This window comes from Glycine soja, chromosome 12 (assembly GCF_004193775.1).
Source record: "Glycine soja cultivar W05 chromosome 12, ASM419377v2, whole genome shotgun sequence".
NCBI classification, from domain to species: Eukaryota; Viridiplantae; Streptophyta; class Magnoliopsida; order Fabales; family Fabaceae; genus Glycine; species Glycine soja.
The window spans coordinates 14,198,006-14,204,553 of record NC_041013.1 but is presented as its reverse complement, the minus strand read 5'-3'; the positions used below and the strand labels follow the sequence as shown (position 1 = coordinate 14,204,553).

General features: G+C 35.0%; 1 pseudogene; it reads right to left on the bottom strand.

Moving 5' to 3' along the window:
• Nucleotides 1-3,153: 3,153 nt before the first annotated feature.
• On the bottom strand, nucleotides 3,154-3,690 carry LOC114378794 (annotated as a pseudogene).
• Nucleotides 3,691-6,548: the final 2,858 nt, after the last annotated feature.

The window sequence follows — 6,548 nt, the reverse complement described above, 5'->3', positions numbered from 1 at the left end:
ATCCTGCATAGTCTTCCAATTTGGCTTCTTCTGCCTCTGTTACAGTGTTGTCTGATGCCCTCCTCAGTTGTCTGCAATTGAATCTCCCAATCCTCCTCAACCAGCTCTTGTTAGACTAGACAATCTGAATCCTATGGTTACATGAGCCAAAGATGGCATAATGCAATCAAGAATTCATCCTTCCTTGTTTCTTGTTCATACTGAACCCAAGTTAGTTAAAGAAGCTCTTCAAGAATCAAAGTGGTTTGCTGCTATGACTTGTGGAAGCAATGCCTTCCAAGATTACTTTGATGATGCCAAAGAATCAAGAGTTAAGCAAATTCCAAAGTTTCAAGATACAAGATTCAAGAATCAAGTTTCAAGAATCAAGTTTCAAGAATCAAGATTCAAGATTCAAGATTCAAGAATCAAGTTTCAAGAATCAAGTTTCAAGATTCAAGATCAAGATTCAAGACTCAAGAATCAAGAGAAGCCTCAATCAAGATAAGTACTAAAAACATTTTTCAAAACATTGAGTAGCACAAGAAGTTTTCACAAAATCATTACCAAAGATTTTTACTCTCTGGTAATCGATTACTAGAAGGTAGTAATCGATTATCAGTAGCTAGCATTGTTTTCAAAAACTGATTTACAAAGCTGTAATCGATTACCATAATCATGTAATCAATTACCAGTGTTTTAAAACGCTAGATTTCAAATTTCAAGAGTCACAACTTATGTTTAAACATTTTCAAATCATTTTAAACTTGTGTAATCGATTACACAATACTTGTAATCGATTACCAGAGCTTCTAAACATTTTGATTTTCAAAATTTAAATTGAGGAGTCACATCTGTTAATGTGTAATCGATTACACCTTAATGGTAATCGATTACCAGTGACTGATTTCGAAAAATAAATTTCCAAAAGTCACAATTCTTAAAGTGACTTGTTTCTGAAGAATTTTTCAAAAGTCCCAACTTTCTAAGTGACTAGTTTTCAAAAGAGTCACAATTTTTAAAAGGTGACTAGTTTTAAAGAAATTGCCAAGAGTCACAAACTTTAACTTGAGTCACCAAGAGATTATAAATATGTGACTATGACATGAATTTAAAAAACAATCTTTCAATATCTTCTTTCATCTCTTTCAGCACTTTCAACAAAACTTTCCAATTCATTTCTCTTCATCTTTCTAAAAAGTTTTTTGTTCAACACTTTCTCTTTCAAGAAAAGTTCTTTGTTCAAAAACTTGTGCTATTCATCTTCTCCATTCTCTTCTCCCTTTGCCAAAAGAATAGAAGGACTAACCGCCTGAATTCTTTTGTGTCTCTCTTCTCTCTTCCAAGAGAATTCAAAGGACTAACCACCAGAGATATCTTTTGTTTCCTCTTACAAAGATTCAAAGGACTAACCGCCTGAGAATTCTTTGTCCCAACACATTGGAGGGTACATCCTTTGTGGTACAAGTAGAGGGTACATCTACTTAGGGGTTGTTATACTGAGAACAAGAGAGGGTACATATTTTGTGGATCAGTTCAAATGGAGGATACATCCACTTGGTTATTCAAAGAGAACAAGGAAGGGTACATCCCTTGTGGATCTTTGGCTTGTAAAGGATTTTACAAGGTTGAAAAGAAATCTCAAGAACCGTAGGTTGCTTGGGGACTAGATGTAGGCACAGTTTGTGGCCGAACCAGTATAAATCTTGTGTTTGTCTACTTCTTCCCTACACTCTTTAATTTCCGTTGTGTACTTTTAATTATCACTTTTACTTTTGGTTAATTTTCTATTTCTATTATTTACTTTGTTAACTTAGTAGTAAAAGCCTAATTGAATCTAGTAACATTAAGAATGATAGATTTTTAATTAGTCAAGACACGTTAATAATTAATTCAACCCCCCTTCTTAATTATTCCGAGGCCACTTGATCCAACATGACTGATGAATTTCAAGCTCTTCAAAAGAACAAGACTTGGGACCCTAGTCTCTCATCTTCCTCACAAAAATGTTGTTGGATGTAAGTGGGCTTTTAGAGTTAAAGAAAATTCTAATGGCAGTATCAATAGATACAAAACCACAACTTATATAGAAGTGGCCCCTGCAGCAGAATATAGAAGTTTAGTTGCTGCCACAACTAATATTCTCTAAAGTAGGTCCCACCACACCCCTTCACCTATTTTGGCGCATGTTAGCCACTATCAGTTTTGTTCCAGCTGTGTGTCTGTGTAACTCTAAGGCCAAAGGGTGTGTGTGACTGATTTTGGAGAGTGTCACCATCCAAGCCTTGTTCCAGTTAGTTGTATATCACATTCTCACACAACAACAACAACAACCATGCTTTCAATTAATTTCTTTTTCCCAAAAAGTATAATCCCTTTTTAGTTATCACAAAATCAATTGACAAGTTGTGTCCAAAATCAAATAATGTTCATTGTTCACCATGAAGTACAGTTAAGAGTTAGACCTAGGTAGGTTAATTATTTAATTACATCAAGGATGTTGAGTGCTCCCACTCAATCAAATTTACAGGACTTTTGTCTAATTTCTATAAGTCTATTTTAAAGTTTCTCAAGTCAATCCTCAAACTGTCAAGTCAAATTCAGTATTTAAAGTGAGAAACTTATCAAACATTATAAATTAAATACCAAATTTACCTCCATCCTGTTTGCTGGCTCCCATGGATCCAAAGTATGATGCACTGCAGGAAGAGATGTCCTTGGCAGGGTCATTCTCTGTTAAATTTTGCAGCTGGTTTATATTCTTATTCACGCTAAACACTTCATCATCAGGTCAATGTACATTCAAATAAGAAAGTTGAAACTAATCAGCATGTTTCAAGTTGATCTGATTAAACATTCTTAAGGTTAAACAATTATATGAGAATAAAATGGCAAGATTCCATTCTGCAAGAGAATCAAAATAATTATTAATTGTAAAATTTTGATTATAGCATATAGATCTATCTCATCTGTGTAAACTCACTAGACATAAAAACCTTCATTTCCTCCAACATCAGAATGGGAAACTTGCACTCTTCTGCATCCCTGCCTATCTATATACACTTTGTCCTTTGAGAAAAACCATTGTATGCTATTGACCAAATTTCATCTATGTAAGCAATCTATTACAATGTATAGTATATATCATCTAGGGAAAAATTTACTAAGTGGTCACTATGAACATGTAGCCATACACTCTTGTGGTAGCAACCTCTCTTCTTGATCCACAGTGTACTTAACAGCCTGATAAAACTCTAACCATGAAGAAGAGTTGGAATCCAAAGGACCCCATGAAAATGTTAGATTTGGACTTGCAGGGCAAGCAGTAACCAAATCCAAAACTGAAACTGGTTTGAGGGTGTGTGGAAAGTTGAATGCTAAATTATCTACTTTGTGTTCATAAATTTTCCCATTTCAGTCCAATTTGTACTGAGATGTACCTTGAAATTTTCCCTTAGCCTCCCATGGAACCTGAGGCACATCCCTCAGGTTCCACCTAATCAATATCACATTCTCCAAAGGCTGCCATATCCTATACACTTCTAGAGCAATCTCACGGAACAAAATTTTACCATGAAACCTCAATGACCAGAAGATCAATTTGTACTTCTCAATACTAGTAAATGTATTCAAAGGGTATTTGAATGTTATATCATCCCTGAAATAATCAAATTCAACATTAAAAAACACATATCTCCCCCTAAAAAACATCTAAAATCTAACAGAAAATGACACACACGCATAGCACCAAAATACACATCTCAAAGATGAAAATTAAAATACTGAAATGATCAAATTCAACATTGAAAGGCAATCTATTGTTGCTTTGCCTCACTTAGTGTTGGACATTGACTCCCCACTGTTAAAGCATGCTTGCTCTATTGTTGCTCTGCTTCACTTAGTGTTGTTCCTTTTGAGGGTAGGGGAGCTTTAATTGAAGGCAATCTCTTGCTCTTTAGCCTTCCAAATATCCATTTCATTCTTTCTTCCGTAGAATTGGTAGAACAACATGTGTATGTTAAAAAGTAAACACAACAATTTAAAAAATTCCAAAACTACTCCCATGTTAATATGTTATCCTTTCTATTTCACAAATCACTTGATCCTACTTTTGCCAAGCCAAAATCAGATAACTTGGAATGATATCCTTCACCTAACAGGATATTGGAGCATTTCAGGTCTTCATATATCATAAGAGGTTTCATTTTACTATGCAAATACTCTAAGCCTCCAGCTACACCAGCTGCTATTTGATTCTTGTATTCCAGTCAATTGATTTTCTACCACACGGAAGATCTAGCAAAATGAAAGAAAGAAAAAGATATAAACCATGGAGACAAATAATACCGTTGCCAATACATTCTAATTTGATTCTTTGTCAGCTTCCAACATATAACTATTCTCTTTGTCACCTTCTAGTATAAGCATTGAAAAATAAAAACCTATTGAGTGTTTGAGTTACATTCTATGTACATGATATTACCAATTGTCTTCTTCAGTTCTTCTCCCTGCCCAATATTAACATTAAAGTGTATTTGAAAACAAAATAAAAAAAACTACTATTAGCAAAAAAATAAAATAGATTTTGTTAGAACAAGATGAAAGTGACTTGCCTCAATAGTAGTTATAGGTGTGGCCGCATGATGATCAATCAAATATTGCATATCTTCCCTCAAATCTTCACCCAATTATAAGCATTACATAAAGAGCAAGGATTTGGGTTGGGGGGTAGGGGGATGAAACACATGATCAAAAGAAAGTAAGTGAAAAAACCATGTTTGGCCTTGAAATCATTGTTGAAAAACTAAAAACTCACCATTTCATTGACACCAACATTCTTAAAAATATAAGAAACTTGTAGCTAATTATTCCCCATAAATGTTCTAAATGTCTAAGATTAATCATTCCTTCATCCAGTGATTCATAATCAAAATGTTCTAAATGTCTAAGATTAATCATTCCTTCACCCAACAGACTCAACCGACAAATGGTGATATTTCTCTAAGGATCAACATTGTTTAAACAACAACATGACACTACTAATAAAAAAGTCATTGTGATTGGAGTCAATGTCCAATAGAGTCCCATAACAACAACTACCACAAGACACACACAACAAAGTTTCACCATTTTTCTCCTTCCAATCCCACCACAAAATAGAAATAACAAAACCCACTAACACAACTATTTGTTTGAAACTACTGATATCCAATAAGCGGAAGGGATAGGAGAAACAAAAACACTATACAGATTGAAGAATAAGCACAAAATTAAAATAGAAATTAATTAATTAATAATAAAAGAACCTAGTAGAGTTGCTCAGTGATGGCAACACCAATGACTTAGAGTAGAAAGCAACCATGTAAATAGTGACCAATGGAGTAAAGGATTTAGGCCTTCTGTAAGGTTCCACCATGTCCCAAAGAAAGGTTTTTTCCCACTTTGTGTACAAATAATATGCATATTTTCTGTTAGAGGAGCTGCTATAATTATTAAAACTAACCCCTCATTCACTTGAAAGACCAATAATTACCGCAGCTTTGGATATTACCAAATGGCTTTTTCCCCTTTCTTACTCTTGTATTCTGCACATCAGCTACCAGCAGCTCTTAACTTGCTTTTACCATGACTTACATTTAGTTCCATTTTGGTCATGTCTTTATTATTAGTTGTGTTCAGAAATGTGAGCACTTCATTAGTTGCAATGTGAAGGGAGGCATTTAATGAGAAAACCCCATCTGAGATTGACCTTACACTGCAGTACAGGGGTCAATAATGAGACTGCAATGTAGAGTTATTACATAAGACGTGAGAATTATGGCTTCGGGGTTTGCTTTTATGTGAATTTGGAAGTTGCAGGCACAGGGACAAAGACAACATTCAGTAAAGTAGGACTGGTGGGGAAGATCCCTTTGTAGCCAAGTTCATAGGGTTTTCTTTATGTTCTTTCTCTATCAATCAGAATGGTATATGGAACGAAAACCCCAACAAGTTATGCATTCTCCACTGCTGCTAGCTGCAACCTGCTATGTATGTACTAATGTTTTTCATTTGCACCAATGCCCAATTACGTAGCCACTTGATGGCATTGAACATGAAATGCACCGTGTGGCCCCATCCATTAATAAATTGCTGCTATTGATAAATTTCATATCATTGAGTTTAAATTTTTTTCTACAATTGATAAGTTGCTGCTAATCATTGTATCTATATTCATTGAGAACCCATATCAATATGAGAGCAATATGGTGTTTAAATATTTATGAACCCAGATGTTATACCAAAGCAAAAACAAAAAACATACAACTGTTCTCTTGGCACTGTGACAGTTATAGATAACATTGCTCCAACTTACCATTGACAATGATATGCCCTCAAGAGGTTGACTAGAAAGAAAGACATGGCCAAAATTTCTAAGTTCACTACCTGTGTCAATGTCAAGTTGATAAGCCTTAGGGGGATTGGCAATAGCGAGGTTCACCGTGTAATACCTGCACCAGAACCCATAGCTCAAGTCATGACACACACACACACCCACACACCCACACACCCACACACCCACACCCCCA